Source organism: Mastigoproctus giganteus, chromosome 11, assembly GCF_048544385.1.
Source record: "Mastigoproctus giganteus isolate SK-2022 chromosome 11, ASM4854438v1, whole genome shotgun sequence".
NCBI lineage: Eukaryota > Metazoa > Arthropoda > Arachnida > Uropygi > Thelyphonidae > Mastigoproctus > Mastigoproctus giganteus.
In genome coordinates this window covers 116,457,027-116,477,535 of record NC_143585.1, presented here as the reverse complement: position 1 = coordinate 116,477,535, position 20,509 = coordinate 116,457,027, and the positions used below count along the sequence as shown (strand labels likewise).

At 38.5% G+C, this 20,509-nt stretch overlaps 1 protein-coding gene across 1 annotated transcript in view; it reads right to left on the bottom strand.

The window, feature by feature from the left end:
• Window positions 1-20,509, bottom strand: part of LOC150078371 (uncharacterized) — a 313,332-nt gene that overhangs the window by 212,106 nt on the left and 80,717 nt on the right. The gene's annotated exons all lie outside the window — the stretch shown is intronic.

Here is a 20,509-nt window from a genome sequence, read left to right as displayed (position 1 = left end):
ACCTACAATTATTTGTTGAATTGTAGAAATAAACATCAATTTTATCTCCCTATTTCAATAACTCCAATTAAAGAGATCAAGAATGTTCAGCATACTGAGACAAAAAATTGATGAAAATGTGTAGCTGCCGAAACAACAAAGCTGTGAATATTTATCATGTTCTTTGGCCATCACACACCATAAAGAGAAAGTTTTTTTTATCGTTATTAATAATGTAATCATTTTGAACAAAAAAAGCTGTCTTCCCACACGAGAAAGAGAAATAATCAACGTACCAACCAAACAATTTAAAAAGACGGCTATGATATTCATATCTAAACATATTTCTACGATATTAGTACAATTATATTAGTACTATTAATACAATTATTAGCATATTAGGTAGGAGATTATCCATGTGTTGGGCAAGATTTTGCAGCTCTGGCAAATGCTAAGTTTTTTATAAATTTTTAGCCCTTTTATTGACTTCAGTGTTCGCCCCAGAAAGTTTTGCCAGCCAGGTAGCATTATGAAGTAGCCATGTAGGAAAGTGTAATACTTTGCAATATTATAAAATTTTCCGTTATTTACAAATGTGACTTAAGTGTTCCAGAGCAAAAATTAATTGCATAATTTAACATTATATGCTTCTGTCGCATTGACCTTGATCGCATAGTATGTTCGAATTAATTCTGATCGAGATCACTGAGCAGTACCATACGGTACCGTGAGAATCGCTTAAATTTTAGCCAAGTGGTGCACTCATTCGATACGTCCTGGGGAGAATACTGGACTTAATTGTCACAATTTATTTTCTAGAAGTAGCTTTATAGTTCTAGTCATGCTCCTTGGTTTAATATGAAGTCAGATAGCGATCTTGAAAGTTAATACTTAGAGTCTGTAGATTTTACTGTTCATAACTTACCACCATTGTTATAGTATATTAGATCGATAAGGAATAGCATAACATATTCCCGAACGTGATAGCGTCAGGTTTAATGTAAAACTAGATAAGGTAATACGTAGCACTGTCTTAGAAATCTGCTAGCTTAATATAGCATTATCAATTAATGAGTAAAATTTATTAATCTTATTAAAATTCATTGTTAATAAAATTGTACTTAAACGGAATCATAACCCAGACTAAAGCAGCAAAGCAACAGGAGTGCTATGGCTCGGGGTGATTCTGCAACGCATCACAGTCAAAAAAAAAATGTACGAAGTGTGAAATGTTTTGCGGGCTATCTGGAACAGGACATGATCTAACCAAGGATGATGTATTTGTGCATACTAGGTGCAGTGTGTGAATAAATTATACTTCAACAACAAAACGTTTTGATGGGTGTCTATGAGAGTTTAAGGTGTAGGGTAGATGCCTCAAAGAAATGAATATAAGGAGCCATCAAGCTTTCAGCTGCCCAACTTAGTGCCAGAGCTCACTCCTGTACAACCAGGCAACACAGCAGCAATCTCCGAGGTAGAATGCACTGGTTCCACAGGAGCTAGTTATTGTTGGTGACTCTATTGTCAAGGAGACGGGGAAAAGGATAGGTGGAACAGGACCGGGGTGTCTGCCAGGGGCAAAAGTTAATAATATTATAGAGCAGATATCATCTTTTAAGGGCACAAAAGGTGATACTGGTGTCACGTTGGCATTAATGACCTTAAGAGTAAGAGATCTGGAGAAGCCGAATGGGCTAGCCAGGTGGGTAAAGTGCCAGCCTGGCAACCCAAAGGTCGCGGGTTCGAATCCCGCCTCGGGCTTGTATCAGAAAAAATGCAAAAATTTTAGGAGGTGCAATATGGACACAGAAGCCAATACGGCAACAACTATAAAAAAAAAAATAAAATAAAAAGTAAAAACAAAAGATTTTCAGATCTACTTAACCAGTCCAGGTGGGCAGGAGCAGCAGTGCGTAGCACACACTTCTTGATTAGACTGGGGTTCAAGCTAGTGACACCAAATATGGAGGATGCGGAAAGGTCAGGAAATGACCACCGCATATCACTAGAGCAATATGGCCTTAGTTGCTAATGATCCTAAAAATCAAATAACAAACTTAACAAGTACAGTTTAATGTTGAAAAAAAGTCGGGAGTTAGGGTTAAATTTGATAGTGTCTACAATTCTAAATCCAGACACAACAGGAGGGGGTATACTATGAGAGCCTTGTCAATCAATTCAGCCCTGAACAGATTGTGCAAGGCTCATGAGTTCCAATTTTTTTCATTGTGGTCTGTGCTTGCTAACAGGAGAGACTGATTCTACAGGGGTGGGATACACTAAAATAGAAAGGGTGCAAGAATATTTGCTGTTGCTATCAAGGCAGTGTTAGGTCAGAAAACTGCTAGCTTTTTTTGGGGGGGATTCACAGACTAAAAGATCAACAGTAGCCGCAGGCAGAGGCAAAAGTGATTCTTGCAATGCTTCTACTGGAATGAGCAGCAGCAGCAGCCTAGAGAGCAAGCTGCAGGGGATTTCAGGAGCTGCTGGGAGTCAACATGGAACAAGTAAATACATGAGCTGTACTAATTGGATGGAACTGGTAAATACATGAGCTGTACTAAGGTAACTAATAGTAAGAACAGGCACGTGTATACTTGCATGTACACCAATACTAGAAGTATAGTAAATAAATTTGATTCATTCGAAGTGCTGATCAAGGCATCAAAGGCAGATATTGTTGGGATATCAGAGACATGGTGCCACAGAGATATAATTTGGGGAGTACAATGTGTACAGAAAGTATGGACAGGGTAGGAAGGGAGGAGGGGTTATGCTGTTAGTTAACGAACACAAAATCTAACAAAGTTGACATGGATGGACAGTGCAATGTTGATTCAGTTTGGTGTAACATAAACACTGGGAAAGAGAAAATGAGTGTATTAATAGGCCTAATGACTCTGATGAGTACAACAACCAATTGCACAGAGAAATAGTGTGCCAGTAAATCAAAATGTCTTGTCTTGTAAAGGGGGATTTTAACTTTCCAGACACTGACTGGAACTTGTCGATTGGTCACTCGCATGCCAGCAAGGCTTAGCATTAGGATAAGTAGAGGCATATGACGCAAGAAAGGAAGATTATGCAGCATCAGCCAAAGGGAGAAAAAAAAAACACGATCCCATTTCACCCCTCCATTCGTTCCAAGTACCTGTCCAGCTCAGCCTTAAATTTATTTAGGCTATCAACTTCCACAACAAAGGATGGAAGTCTATTCCATCAACCAACCACCCGTTGGCTAAAGGCAAACTTCTGCACATCTATCCTACATCTCTATCTTTCCTCAATTTGAATTTATGCCCTCTCAAAGAATTCCATTGAAAGAGAAAGAATTCCATCAGCATTGAACATACTCAAACCATTCAAGGTTTTATACACTTCCATGAGATCACCTCACAGGTGCCTAGATCTCCAGACTGTAATTTGCAAAATTTAACAATTTCTTTGTAAGAGCAACCCTTTGTTCCATTCACTAATCTTGTTGCCCTTCTCTGTACTCGTTCCAACAGCATGAGGCCTCCAGACCTGTATACAGTACTCAAGGCGTGGCCCAACCATTGCCTTATACAAGGGGATAATCACCTACTTTTCCCTGCTAGAAAAATTCCTGTATATCATTGACAAGACACCATGAGCTACTCTTGCAGACCGTCTGCACTGCTCAGAAAACTTCATATCTGCCTGCAGAATTACCCCCCAGGTCCTTTTCATTCTCTACCACTGTCAGTGTGGTACCACAGAGTTGATACGTTACTCTGGGGTTGCTGCTTCCCATATGTAGTACTTTACATTTATCAAGGTTAAACTTCATTTGCCACCTCTCAGCCCATCTGCTCAACTTTTCTAGATCCTGTTGAAGCAGCGTACTGTTATTAGTGTCCTTAACAACCCTGCCAACCTTCATATCATCTGCAAACTTGGACATTAAGCTTGATATACCATCGTCAATATCATTTATAAATACAGAAAACAGAAACTGAACCCAAAACTGAACCCTCAGGAACACCACTAATAATATTAGTCCACGATGAGCAGTGTCCATTGATTACCACTCTCTGTCTTCTCCCACTCAATCATCCCTTTATCCATAGCAGCAATTTGCCTCCAATGCCACACTGCTCCATTTTTTGTGCAGCAGTATTTCATGTGCAACAGTATCAAAAGCCTTTCTAAGATCCAAATATATGATATCAAAGTTATTGCTTGCATCCAGTTCCTTTGTGACCACATCATAATATTCAATCAAACTGGTCAGGCAAGACTTTCACTTAACAAAACCATGCTGTGTCCGAGCTATAACTGAAGTCTTGTCTAGACGATCCTGCAATGTTTCTTTAACCAGTGCCTCCATTAATTTTCCTGGAACAGAAGTTAAACTAACAGGTCTATAATGACTTGGTTGCCCTTTGATCCTCCTTTGTGAATTGGGGTCACATTTGCACATCTCCAGTCCATTGGTCCTCCCCTGAGTCCAAAGAATCTCTCATAATTATGGCTAAGGGTTTGCTTACTTCCTTTGCTGCCTCCTTTAATATAACTGGATAGATCCCATCCACCACGGGTGCCTTTTTTTATGTTTATCTTCAACAATTTCTCCTCCACTTTCCTCTCAGTTATTACAAAATCATCCAGCTCACTGCCAGAGTTTACTTCACCTCTGGCATTCCCCTCCCTGAATAACTCCTCACGTATGAATGTAGATGCAAAATACTCATTTAGTTTGTTAGCCACCTGAGCAGGATCAACAACAGTTGAGCCATCAATATCCAGTGGACCAATCTGATTCATCCCTTTTCTTCTAGAGTTTACATAGGTAAAGAACTCTTTGTTGTTTTTATTTGCATCCTTTGCCAAGGATTTCTCATAATCTGCCTTTGCCTGCCTAATCTCCTTTGTGACTTGGTTACAGACCAGCTTATATCTATCATAGGCTTCCATGTCACCCATTAATTTATATGTATCCCATGCATTTTTCTTCTCTGCCACATGTCTCATTAGTTCATCTGACATCCATTTAGGCCTAAACCTTGATCAATATTTCTTAGTTGGTATGTAAAGCCTAGTAGCTTCCAAGATAAATTCTTTGAATGCCTCCCATTTTGAATTTGCTGTTGGTAACATCATCAGTTGGTCCCAGCGTAGTCGCCTTTAAGAAAGAAAAAATCCTTCCCTTTACCTCTGATGGTAGTTACCTCTTTGAGTAAATCCAACTTCAGCACACTACGAGCACTGCCACCCATGTGTGAATGTAGATGAAAAATACTCATTTAGTTTGTTAGCCACCTGAGCAGGATCAATAACAGTTGAACCATCAATATCCAGTGGACCAATCTGATTGATCCCTTTTCTTCTAGAGTTTACATAGGTAAAGAACTTTTTGTTGTTTTTCTTTGCATCCTTTGCCAAGGATTTCTCATAATCTACCTTTGCCTGCTTAATCTCCTTTGTTACTTGGTTACAGACCAGCTTATATCTATCATAGGCTTCCATGTCACCCATTAATTTATATGTATCCCATGCATTTTTCTTCTCTGACACATGTCTCATTAGTTCATCTGACATCCATTTAGGCCCAAACCTTGAACAATATTTCTTAATTGGTATGTAAAGCCTAGTAGCTTCCAAGATAAATTCTTTGAATGCCTCCCATTTTGAATTTGCTGTTGGTAACATCATCAGTTGGTCCCAGCGTAGTCGCCTTTAAGAAAGAAAAAATCCTTCCCTTTACCCCTGATGGTAGTTACCTCTTTGAGTAAATCCAACTTCAGCACACTATGATCACTGCCACCTAGTGGTTCCATTTTCTGTAGATTCTTAATGCATGAAGAATCACAACTGATAATCAGATCAAGAGTATTACTCCCTCTAGTTTCCTCCCGAACATGCTGATGTAGAAAACAATCATCCAATAAATCCACAAAAGCCTTGCTAGTGTGTGAGTGACCAACCCACAAATTCCAGTCAATATTTGGGAAATTAAAATCCCCCATTATAAGACTCTCTGATTTATAGGATTTCCCCACTCTATTTCCCTATACAGTTCCACGTCTCTGATGTCCCAACAATATCTGCCTTTGATGTTCTGAGCAATACCTCAAATTCATCAAATTTATTTACCAAACTCCTAGCATTGGTGTACATGCAAGTATACATTCACCTGTTCCTATTCTTAGCTACCCTAACACAACCCATGTGTTTACTTATACCACAATGATTCCACGCAGTCTCTGCATCTTATTTTCCAGGCTGCTGCTCATTCCAATAGAAGCAGTGCAAGAATCACTTTCACCTCTGCCAGTGGTTACTGTTAATCTATTAGTCCTTGTATCCCCCCCAAGCTAGCAGTTTTCCGACCCACCTAACACTGCCTCGATAGCATCAGCAAATATTTTTGCACCATTTCTATTTAAGTGTATCCTATCCCTGTAGAAGTAGTCTCTCCTGTTAACAAGTACAGACCAGGCTGAAAAAAATTCTACCCCTTGAGCCTTGCACAATCTTTCCAGGGCCGAATTGATCAACAAGGCTCTCATCATATATTCCCTCTTATCATGTCTGGGCATGATTGCAGACACTTTCAAATTAAACCCTTATTCACGGCTTTTCTTCAACAGTGACCTGTACTTGTTAAGTAATTCTGCCGGTCTTCTACTCTTAATATCATTAGTGCCAACCCTTTGTGCCCTTAAAAGATGATATCTGCTCTACAACATTATCAACCAGGGGCAGACCAGGGTATGTCTGCCCCTGGAAGACATATCCTGGTCCTGTTCCACCTATCCTTTTTACATAGCATGTTCACTGTTTCCTTGACAATAGAGTCACCAACAACTACTAGTTACTGTGGGACCAGCGCATTCTGCCTTGGAGGTTTCCGCTGTGTTGCGTGATGATCAAGTGCAAGCTCTGGCATTGATGTGGGTAGCTGAGAGCTTGATGGGCACCTCAATTTTGATCCTTCGAGGGCATCCACCCTGTCCTTCAAGCTCTCATATAGGCCCATAACAACACTGAGTTGTCGCCTCATTTCCTCACTCTCCTTACATCGCGTGTGCACACAAAGACATCCCCCTTGGCAATATCATGTCCTGTACCTGATTGCTCCACAAACATCAAGCAAGCAGTGCATTTTAAAAGGCTGTGATTCAGAGTGCAACTGACCCCACTCAGTTCTCCCCTGAGCCACAGCACTCCATTTAGCTTGAACCTTTTGCTTTGCTGCTCTGGTCTAAGTCATGATTCCGATTCAATTTCAGTACAAAATTATAACCCTAAACTTATATCGCAACGCAGTTGTAACACTATATATATATATATATCTATATATATTTTTTAAGTGTCAAGTATTATCTTCGAGTTTCTTTATATAAGTGTATTTAGTTATGTATTAATTAATTATGTTACGTTCGTAAAATCTAAGTTGTTATATGTATATAATTAAAAATACAATTTAATTGACAATGAAGTTCAACAAGATTAATAAATTTACTGATTATTTGATAATATTATATACCATACTAAGCTAACGCTATCTAGTTCTGGATATAAAGTATCGTATAACAATGGCGGCAAGTTACGAACAGTAAATCTACGGACACTTAATTATTAATTAAGTTCCAAAATCTTGCTGTCTCAATTCACAATAAATCAAGGATCTTGCCTAGGTCTATAAGCTACTTACAGAAAATAATTTAATATAACAATTGGTCAATAAAGCGGCTAACTATAGCTAAAAAACTTCTGGTTCGCCGGCTCTGCAAAATTTATAAACATGTGGATTGGATACCCTTACCGATACTAAGTAATAACCTACAAAATCTCTATCTACGTTAAAATTTAAACTAAGTACCGTAACTAGGAATATAGAGACTCAAGAAAATAAGTCAATATGCCAATTCAAGACAATTTAAGTTAATAAAACAGAAAAAACTTCTCAATGTTCCTCAGCCGTAAAAACTTTGACTGCACAAGGCTACTCTCATTCCCAACTTGTGGACTTTTGTGGATTTATTGTAGGATTGTTTTCTACAGCAACATGTTTGAGAGGCAACCAGAGGGGGTAATACTCTTGAACTGATTATCAGCAGTGACTATTCATGCATTAAAAATTTGCAGATAAAGGAACCACTAGGTGATAGTGATCACAGTGTACTGATGTGGGATTTACTTAGCATTAGCAGAGGCATTTGATGCAAGAAAGCAAGCTTATGCAGCATCAGCCAAAAAAATAAATAAATAAATAAATAAAAAATAACCACTTCCACTTCACCCCTATGTTCGCTTGAAATACCTGTCTAGCTGAGCCTTAAACTTATTTAGGCTATCAACGTCCACAACAAGGGATGGAAGTCTGTTCCACCAACCAACCACCCGCTGGCTAAAGGCAAATTTCCTCATGTCTATCCTACATCCGTCTTTCCTCAATTTGAATTTATGCTCTCTCAGGTGATTATTCTGAACAAGAGGTAGAATCCCATCAGCATTGAGCATGCTCAAACCATTCAAGGCTTTATACACCTCTATCAGATCACTTCGCTGGTACTTAAAGATGTAACTACTATCAAGGGTAAAGGGAAGGGTTTCTGCTTTCGTAAAGGTGACTACAGTGGTCTCAGTTTTTAAATTCTATAGAGTGGGATCAACTGATAATGTTAAAAACAGCGAATTCTAAATGGGAAACCTTCAAGGAATTAATCTTGGAAGCAACCAGGCTTTTCATACCAACTAAGAAATACTATTCAAGATTTAGACCTAAATGGATGTCAGATGAACTAATGAGACTCGTGGCAGAGAAGAAAAATGCATGGGATGCATATAAATTATCGGGAAACTTGCCCACAACAGGAAATACACACACAATGAAGTTGTCAATAAAAGAGCCTCTTATTCCATGAATAAATCGGCTCGAATCAAAATACTGGTTTAAGGCAAACTGCAGAAGTTCAATTGCCCACAGGATCACATCCTAAAATTAACATTTGAAACAGTACACTTCAAATGTTGACAGAAACATGCCCTTTAACTTATTTTACAATATGAAATTAAATATGTATTTTGCTATTAAAATAAAAAATATATATTATTTTCCCATACACGTTAAACTAATGGTAAAATAAAAATTCGGTTAGCAAATAAAAAAAATTTAATTTCTTAGATCCAGTTTAAATTTGGGGTGCAGAACCAATTTTTTCGTTGCAAGGAATCTAGCCCTGACTATAATTGTCTACTATTTAAGAGTTTGATTGATTGATTAATTGATTTGAGTTTACTGGCTTGTTTGTTTGTTATTTGGTTTTTAGGAGTATTAGCAAATAAGGCCATATTGCTCCGGGAAAATGCGGTGGTCATTCCCTGACCTTTCCCCATCCTCCATATTTGGTGGTCACGGGCTCGAACCCCGGTCTAATCAAGAAGCGGGTGCTACGCACTGCTGCTCCTGCCCACCTGGCTACGGAGGCGCCAGGGTTTACTGACGCAACAGCAACCTAGACAATAATGAACCAACCGTGATAAATGAATAGACACATTAAAAGTAAAGGGAAAAAAAACCCAGGTTATTAAAAGATTAGTGACCTGTAAATATTGATCACTATGTCAAAAATAAATCTGTACAAAAAAAAAAAAAAACTATGCATAAAAGCAGTCAACAAGGTATAAATAATATATAAAAAGTAATAACAGTATATGTTAACAAAAGAGTATATGTTAAAAAGATGTATATAAGTTTATCAGTTTTAAATAGTTAAAAACAGCTTACACGTGGTCATTGTTAGAGATTATCTGACTGAGTGTATACGGCTCAGTCAGTTGATTAAAAGTGGTAAAAGATATCTTTCATTCATGTCTAAAATGTGGACATTCAGTTAAAATGTGTCTGATGGTTAAAATGGTGTCAGAGTACTCCCACATGGGAGGGTCATCAGCCCTCAGCAGAAAACAGCGCATCAGATGCAGAAGCGAGCTACAACAACTTCCGTTCTACGGCTCCTGCACAGACTATGCTGCCATCTTTGAATTACCGATTTAAATTGATATAACTTGTTTGTGGGCTGTCTGTGCAATAATTGTTGCCACTGGGTGTGCAATACATTCTTATCACTTGCCCATAGTCTGTATAGGAGACTAGCAGGCTGTGATTGCTGTGGGATTGTGCTGATCTGGCTTCAGCATCTGCCAGATCCTTTCCCTTGATCCCAACGTGGCTTGGAATCCAACAGAAGTGGATATCAAATGTAGATTCACAAAGAGTAAACAACTTCTGCTGAACCCTGGACAGGACTGGATTCAAATTACATCTGATTATAGATAAAGCCTGTGATGTGCTTAAAGAATCAGTATAAACTATACACCGTTGATAATTATAAGTTTCAATGTGGTCCAAGGCTAGTTCAATAGTGTACAACTCTGAGGTGTATATACTGCACTCCTGTGGAATCTTCTCAGAAACCATGCTATCTGGGAAGATGGTAGTGGATCCTACAGATGACTCTGATTTCAAGCTTTATTTTTTTACTTTATTTAATAAAAGTTGTAATGAATTCAGTAAAAATTATATTTTTCACTAAACTGTAATCAAATTGAATAAAATCTTTACTGTGCTATTATTAGAATTCTATTAAAATAAATTTTGACTGTTGTTATTTAACCAAGAGGTAGTTCTGTATCACCTGAAAGGCCCAGTGTAAAAATATTTAATCCTGGTAACTCACTGGTTGGGGATTAGCAATTGTTACTTTCTGAACCTTCCTAACAGTGTCTTTATTCTTGTAGGTACCGCTTTTTTTTATTCATTTATATTGTTGTTCACTTTGTGTAACCTGAATGGGCCTGTGAGGCAATGCTATATCATTTATGTTACTCCACCGTACCTGGCCAAGAACAGTTTACTGTGTAGTGAAACAGTGTTTCTTTTCTCATAGTACCATGTTTTTCACTGTTCAAAAGCTTTTCAGAGTTCACCACTCACCTATGTAGATATTATCACAGAAAATAAGAGAAATAGTGACCCTGAGATTGTGACACTGAACAATAAATCAGCTAAACCCAATGAATTTTCATGGTGGATATCACAAGAATTTGAAAGAGCATGGGTATACCAGTTAATTTTTATAATATTCATTATTACAAAGGCAGAATTAATAGAATATTTTTTTCATTGAAATACATAAATTTCAGTGTTTTTTGTAAATATTGGCTTAATGTGTTGTGTTGGAATAATGCTGAAGTTTTGTACAATTAATGATGCTAACCTAATGCTGACTCTCTTTTAAAAATTACAGCTGTGAATTACAGGCTCCAAAAAAGCTATAAGTGTTTGCCGTTTTATTTACCTAATTGTTATTTTATATTGTACTTTATAAGTAGCCTTATAGTTCTAGTTATGCTTGTTATTTTTATTTTTAATTTAGATAAGAGTTTTCGTAGATTACTACTTTATATACATAAAACCGTTGTTTCTTTCAAATCTTGCAGCCATTGTTTTTGTATAGAGAGTGAAGGGAATTCAAATTTTTTAACTGTGGTAACTAGGTAGCTCTAACATAAAATTATATAGTGTAATACAGATCACTGCATTTAGGATTCTATTAGATAGCGTAGTATTGACAATTAATTAATTAAATTTATTGATCTTATTAATTTAAAATATCATGCCTCCAGACTAGAGCAGCAAAGTAACGGGCACAAAGTGGCAGGAGTGCTGTGACCCGGGGAGAACTGAGGGGGGCTATTCTCCAATGCATCACACCCTTAAAAAATGTGCAACTTGTGAAATGTTTGCCAAACTCTCTGGAACAGAACATGATCTAGCCAAGGAGGATGTCTTTGTGTGTGTGCCAGGTGCAGAGTGTCTAGAAATTAGGCGTCGACTCAGCGTTCTAATGGGTGTCAATGAGAGCTTGAAGTTTAGGGTAGATGCCCTCGAAGAAATTAATATGAGGGGCCCGTCAAACTCTCAGCTGCCCAACTCAACGCGAGAGCAACACAGCGGTTATCTCCAAGGCAGAATGTGCTAGACCCAAAGGAACTAATTATTATTGGTGGCTCTATTGTCAGGGAGATGGGTAATATATTGTGTAAAAAGGAAAGATGGAATAGGACCAGAGTATGTCTGCCAGGGTCAAGACTTGAGGAAGTTGTAAAGCATATATCATCTTTTAAGGGCACAAAGGGTGATATTGTTGTACACTTTGGCACCAATGACATTAAGAGTAGGTGATCTGCAGATTTACTTAACAAGTACACGTCAATGTTGCAAAAAAGTCGTGAGTTAGGGTTGAATTTGAAAGTGTCTGCAAATCTGCCCAGACACGATAGGAGGGAGTACATGATAAGAACCTTGTCTTTTTTTTTTTTTTTTTTTGCAGTTATTGGCACATCGGCTTCTGTGGCCATAGTGCACCTCCCAAGGTTTTTTTTTTGCAGTACTTTGATCCAAGCCCGAGGCGGGATTCGAACCCGCGACCTAAGAACCTTGTCAATCAATTCGGCACTGGAGGGAATGTGCAAGGCTCATGCGGTAGAATTTTTTTCAGAGTGGTCTGTGCTTGTTAACAGGAGAGACTGCTTGTAGAGGGATGGGATACACTTAAATAGAAAGGGTGCAAGAATATTTGCTGATGCTATCGAGGCAGTGTTTGGTGGGTCGGAAAACTGCTAGCTTGAGGGGATTCACAGACTAAAAGGTTAAAAGTAGCCGCAGCCAGAGGTGAAAGTGATTCTTGCACTACTTCTATTAAAATAAGCAGCGGCCTTGAGCAAAGGGAACTGGGGGTTTCAGGGACTGATGGCAGTCATTGTGAAACAGGTGGGTATATTGGATGTGTTAGGGTAACTAAGAATAAGAATAGGTGCATGTATACTTGCATGTATACCAATGCTAGAAGTATAGTAAATAAATTTGATGAATTTTGGAAGTGTTGGTCAAGACATCAAAGGCGGATATTGTGGGGATATCAGAGACGTGGTGTCACATGGATATTAGGAATGCAGAATTGGAATTTGGGGAGTACAATGTGTACAGAAAGGATAGACAGCATAGGAAGGGAGGAGGGGTTATGATGTTAATTAATAAAAAACATAAGATCAAAAGAAGTGCATCCAGTTGATATAGATGGAGAGTGCACTCTTCAGGCAGTTTGGTGTGACATAAGCACTGCGAAAGCAAAAATAAGAGTAGGAGTATGTTATAGGCCTAATGACTCAAATGACTACAATGAACAATTGTAGTCATTCAACTACTGAGAAATATAGTGGGCTAGTAAATCAGAATGTCTTATAATGGGGGATTTTAACTTCCCAGATATTGACTAGAACTTGTGGATTGGTCACTCGCACACTAATAACACTTTTGTGGATTTATTGGATGATTGTTTTCTGCAGCAACATGTTCGAGAGGCAACCAGAGACGATAATACTCTTGATCTGGTTATCAGCAGTGATCATTCGTGTATTAAGAATTTGCAGATAAAGGAACCACTACGTGGCAGTGATCACAGTGTACTGATGTAGGATTTGCTTAAAGATATAATTACCATCAGTGGTAAAGGAAAAGGTTTTTGCTTCCATAAAGGTGACTACAGTGGTCTCTGACAGTTTTTAAATTCTGTAAAGTGGGATCAACTGATAATATTACCAACAGCAAATTGTAAGTGGGAAGCATTCAAGGAATTAATTGTGAAAGCTACTAAACTTTTCATACCTATTAAGAAATATTGTTCAAGGTTCAGGCCTAAATGGTTGTCAAATGAACTAATGAGATTCGGGGCAGAGAAGAAAAATGCATGGGATGCATATAAATTATCAGGCGACACAGAAGCCAATGGAAGATATAAGCTAGTCTGTAATCAAGTCACAAAGGAGGTTAGGCAGGCAAAGGCAGATTACGAGAAATCTTTGGCAAAGGATGCTAAGAAAAACAGTAAGGATTTCTTTACTTATATAATCTCTAAAAGGAAGGGGATGAATCTGATTGGTCCACTTGATATCGATGGTTCGACTGTTGATGATCCTGCTCAGATAACAAACAAACTGAATGAGTATTTTGCATCTAAATTCACACATGACGAGTTATTAAGAATTGGAAATTCCAGAAGGTTATCAAATTGTAGCAGTGGGCTTAAAGATTTTGTAATAACTGAGAGCAAAGTGGAGAAGAAATTGTTGAAGTTAAACATAAGGAAGGCACCTGAAATGGATGGGATCTATCCAGTTATATTAAAGGGGGCGACAAAGGATGTAAGCAAACCCTTAGCCATAATTATGAGAGCATTCTTGGACTCAGGTGAGGTCCCCACGGACTGGAGATGTGCAAATGTATTCCAAATTCACAAAGTGAGACAGAAGGGTGACACGGGTAATTACAGACCAGTTAGTTTAACTTCTGTTCCATGTAAAATAATAGTGTCACTGGTTAAAGATGCATTGCAGGATCATCGAGACATGACTGCAGCAATAATTCAGACACAGCATGGATTTGTTAAGGGAAAGTCTTGTCTGAGAAATTTGATTGGATATTATGATGTGGTCACAAAGGAACTGGAATGCAAAAAATAATTTTAATATTATATACTTGGTTTTCAGGAAAGCTTTTGACACTGTTGCACATGGAAGACTACTGTACAAATTGGAGCAAAATGGTATTAAGAGTAAGTTGCTACAAATGATAAAAGGACAGTTGAGTGGTTGAAGACAGACGGTGGTAATCAATGGGCACTGCTCTTCGTGGACTAATGTTATTAGTGGAGTCCCACAGGGTCCGGTATTGGGTACACTGTTGTTTTGTATATTTATCAATGATATTGATGAAGGTATATCAGGCTTAGTGTCTAAGTCTGCAGATGATACAAAGGTTGGCAGGGTTGTTAATGACAGCAATGGCAATGTGCTACTGCAACAGGATCTAGATAATTTGGGAAGATGGGCTGAGAAGTGGCAACTGAAGTTTAACATTGACAAATACAAAGTACTGCATAAGGGTAGAAGTAACCCCAGAGGAACGTACCAACTGTGTGATACTACACTCAGGTTGGTAGAAAATGAAAAAGACCTGGGAGTAATTGTGCAGTCAGATATGAAGTTTTGTGAGCAATGCACATAGGCTGCCGGAGCAGGTCATGAGGTTTTGTCAATGATATATGGGTATTTTGCTAGTGGGGAAAAGGAGGTGATTGTCCCTCTGTATAAGGCAATGGTCAGGCCACACCTTGAGTACTGCATACAGGTCTGGAGGCCTCATTTTAGGAAGGATGTAGATTGGCTTGAGCATGTACAGAGAATGGAAACAAGATTGGTGAGGAGAATGAAGGGATCCTCTTACCAAGAGCGGCTTAAGTTCTGCATATTGCAGTGGCTGGAGACTAAGCACCTGCGAGGTGATCTGATTGAGACGTATAAGGCCTTGAATGGGTTGAGCATGCTGAATTCTGATGGGATTCTTCCGCTCTTGCTCAGATTACGAACCTAAGGGGGCATAAATTGAAATTGAGGAAAGACAGTTGTAGAATAGGTGTGCGGAAATTTGCCTTTAGCCAGCGGGTGGTTAATTTCTGGAACAAACTTCCATCTGTTGTTGTTGTTGTTATTATTTGGTTTTTAGGAGCATTAGCAACTAAGGCCATATTGCTCCAGGATATGCGGTGGTCATTCCCTGACCTTTCCGAATCCTCCGTATTTGGTGGTGACGGGCTCGAACCCTGATCTAATCTAGAAGCATGTGCTACGCACTGCTGCTCCTTCCCACTTGGCTACAGAGGCGCACTTCCATCTGTCATTGTGGAAGTTGATAGTTTAAATAAATTTAAGGAGGAACTGGACAAACATTTAGAGGGAAGTTGTTTGAATGAATTTTTTTCAGGCTGATGATACATAAGCTCATACGCTTGCTTTCTTGCATCACATGCCATGATTACTATTACTATGACACTATAAACTTAAATTTGGCGATGATTGTTTCGAGTTTCCATTTGATATTACCAACCCTTTTTCTGAAAATTTAAATATAATTAATATATATTTTTTTTTAAGTTAAAACTAACGAAAAAAGTAAAATTAATAAGCATTGAAGAATAGCAAGTGCTTAAAAAACGGTACTCACCTTGTATAAATCTGCAATAAATTTATTGGTAGATGGTGGTTAAATTTAGGTTGGAAGGTGCATTAAAAAGAACTAAGGCGGAGAAATAGGGTGAAAATATTTTAAACAGATTTTAAAATGAGCGTAAGGAAGTAGAAATGCAGATCTCCAATCCTTGGTTGTCGTAAAGAGGTTAAAGGACATAAGTAAAAAAAAGACCGGTGATGCCAATAGCCGTTACGAGGGACTTTCGTTGAATAGAACATCATCAGTTGGCAAATGGGAGAGAAATGAGCGCGTGTTGTATTTAAAGTTGTATCTATACTCTCGTGACGTTCTTTTTGACACGTGGGAACTTTAGCCGCGAGAGGTTCCAAGCCAGTGAGAGGTTGAAGGGGAGTTTAGTGTTAATAATATTGAGATCAGAATGGTGTCGGTACCATTCAATGATGAGGGCTTCATACTGAAGAATTCTGTAGCTCGATCTAAGTTTAATAATGGTGATGGCAGAGTCGATAAGGGGGGTGTGGTTGTGGGTTTGAGCATGGATTGTTAACTCAGTGCAGGATTGACCTGTCCTGAAACTGTTGAAGTGGTAGTATGTGCGGATATTGGAAGTTGTGGGGGAACCGAATTTGGTGGTAGTGCTGCCGATGTAACAGGTGTAGCAGTTTGGTTGGCATTTTATGAGATATATAATATTTTTGAGATTGATATTTTTCTGGGGTTACTGCTATCCATATCCAGTAATTTCATTTGTCAAAGTTAAACTTCAGTTGCCACTTCTCAGCCCATCTGCCCAACTTTTCCAAATCCTGCTGCAGTAGCATACTGTCATTACTGTTATTAACAACCCTTCAAACTTTTGTATTGACTGCAAACTTTGACATTCAGCTTGATATACCTTCATCAATATCACTGATAAATAAACAAAACAACAATGGGCCCAATGCCAAATATTGGGGGACACCATTAATAACATTAGTACACAAAGGGCAGTGTCCATTGATTACCACTCTCTGTCTACTCCCACTCAACCATCCTTTTATCCATTGTAGCAACTTGGCCATAATGCCATACTGCTACAATTTGTACAGTTGGCTTCCATGTAAAATTCAAGTATATGATATCAAAATTATATTTTGCATACAGTTCCTCTGAGTCTACATCGTAGTATCCAATCAAATTGTTCAGACAAAACTTCCCTTAACTTCCCTTCCCTTAATAATTCTCTGAATTATTACTGTAGTCTTGCCTAGATGATCCTGCAATGCTTCTCTAACCAGTAACTCCATTATTTTCCCTGGAACAGAAGTCACACTAACATGTGACCCTTGGATTCACCTTTGTGAACTGGAGATACATCTGCACATCTCCAATCCTTGGGGACTTCCCTGAGTCCAAGGATGCTCTCATAATTATGGCTAAGGGTTTGCTTCCTCCCTTTGACACCTCCTTTAATATAACTGGATATATCCCATCCACCCAAGGTGCCATTCTTATGTTCAAATTCAACAATTTCAACTCCACTTAGCTCTCTTCCTTCGCTTGCCTAACCTTCTTTGTGACTTGATTACAGACTAGCTTATATCTACCATAGATCTCTGTGTCACCTGATAATTTATATGCATCCCATGCATTTTTCTTCTCTGCCATGAGTCTCATTAGTTCATCTGACATCCATTTGGCCTAAACCCAGAACAGAAATACTGTTCTAGATTTAGGCCCAAACTTCCTTGAATGCTTCCCATTTACAATTTGCTGTTGGTAACATCATCAGTTGGTCCCATTGTATAGAATTTAAAAAATCTCTTAGACCACTGTAGTCATCTTTACAAAAGTAAAAAACCGTTCCCTTCACCGCTGAAGGTAATTACATCTTTATCCTTTAACCATCGATATCTAGTGGACCAATCTGATTCATCCCCTTCCTTCTAGAGTTAAGTAAAGAACTCTTTGCTGTTTTTATTTGCATCATTTGCCAAAGATTTCTCATAATCTGCCTTTGCTTGCCTAACCTCCTTTGTGACTTGGTTACAGACCAGCTTATATCTATTGTAGGCTTCCATGTCACCCATTAATTTATATGTATCCCATGCATTTTTCTTCTCTGACACATGTCTCATTAGTTCATCTGACATCCATTTAGGCCTATACCTTGAACAATATTTTTTAGTTGATATGTAAAGCCTAGTAGCTTCCAAGATAAGTTCTTTGAATGCTTCCCATTTTGAGTTTGCTGTTGTAACATCATCAGTTGGTCCCACTGTATAGAATTTAAATATTGTCTCAGACCATCGTAGTTGCCTTTACGAAAGCAATAACCCTTCCCTTTACCCCTGATGGTAGTTGCCTCTTTGAGTAAATCCCACTTCAGCACACTGTGATTACTGCCACCTAGTGGTTCCTTTATCTGCAGATTCTTAACGAATGAAGAATCACTACTGATAATCAGATCAAGAGTATTACTCCCTCTAGTTGCCTCCCAAACATGCTGAAGTAGAAAACAATCGTCTAATAAATCCACAAAAGCCTTGCTTGTGTGCGAGTGACCAACAAAGAAATTCCAGTCAATATCCGGGAAATTAAAATTCCCGCATTATAAGACTCTCTGATTTACTGGCCAACTCTATTTCCCTGTACAGTTTTTTATTATACTCATCAGTCATTAGGTCTCTAACACACTCCTACTCTCAATTTTGATCTCCCAATGCATATGTCACACCAAACTGACTCGACACTGCACTATCCACCGATGTGAACTGGTTGCACCTCCTTGGATTTTATGTGTTTCTTAATTAATAGCATAATCCTTCCTCCCTTCCTATCCTGTCTATCCTTCCTGTACACATTGTACTCCCCAAATTCCAGTTCTACATTCCTTATATCTGTGTGACACCACGTCTCTTATATCCCAACAATATCAGCCTTTGATGTTTTGACCAACACCTCAAATTCATCAAATTTATTTACCAAACTCCTACCATTGGTGTACATGCAAGTGTTCCTATTCTTAGTTACCCTAACACAACCCATGTGTTTACTTGTACCTCAATGACTCCCAGCAGTCTCTGAAATCCCCTGCATCTTGTTTTCCAGGATGCTGCTCATTCCAATAGAAGCAGTGCAAGAATCACTTTCACCTCTGCCAGTGGCTACTGTTAATCTATTAGTCCTTGTATCCCCCCCAAGTTAGCAGTTTTCCGACCCACCTAACACTACTTCGATAGCATCAGCAAATATTCTTGCACCCTTTGTATTTAAGTGTGCCCCATCCCTGTAGAAGCAGTCTCTCCTGTTAACAAGTACAGACCAGGCTGAAAAAAATCCTACCCCTTTAGCCTTGCACAATCTTTCAGGGCCAAATTGATCAACAAGGCTCTCATCATATACTCCCGGCTATCGTCTCTGGGCAGAATTGCAGACACTTTCAAATTCAACTCTAATTCACGGCTTTTTTTTCAACAGTGACCCGTACTTGTTAAGTAATTCCACCGGTCTCCTACTTTTAATATCATTAGTGCCTCAGGTACAACAATATCACCTTTTGTGCACTTAAAATATGACATCTGCTCTACAAAGTCATCAACCTTTGCCCCTGGCAGACATACCCTGGTCCTGTTCCACCTATCCTCTTTACACACCATGTTCCCCGTTTCCCTGACAATAGATTCACCAACAACTACAGTTCTTGTGGGACCAGCACATTCTGCCTTGGGGGTTGCCGTTGTGTTGCGTGATGATCAAGTGCAAGCTCTGGCATTGATGTGGGCAGCTGAGAGATTTATGGGCCCCTCAATTTAGATCCTTCGAGGGCATCCACCCTGTCCTTCAAGCCCTCATATAGGCCCATAACAACACTAAGTTGTCGTCTCATTTCTTCACACTCCTTACATCGCACGCACACACAGACATTCCATTCCCCTTGGCAATATCATGTCCCATACCTGATTGCTCACAAACATCAAGCAAGCAGTGCATTTTAAAAGGATGTGATTCAGAGGGCAACTCCCCCCCCCTCAGTTCTTCCCCAATCCACAGCACTTAGATTAGCTTGAGCCTTTTGCTTTGCTGCTCTGAGTCATGATTTAGATTTAATTTCAATACAAAATTATAACCCTAAACTTATATCCCAATGGAGTTATAACACTATATATTTTTATTATATTTTTTTTCAGTATCAAGTATTATCTCTGAGTTTCGTTATATAACTCCATTTGAAATTATGTATTAATTAATAATGTTACGTTTGTAAAATCTAAGTCATTATTTAGCTAAAAAAGTACAATTTAATTGAATGAAGTTTAACAAGATTAATAAATTTTACTGATTAATCGATAATGCTATATACTATACTAAGTTATTGCTATCTAGTATAGGATATAATGTTGTATTGTATAACAATGGCGGCAAGTTACGAATGGTAAATCTACAGACACTAATATTAATTAACTT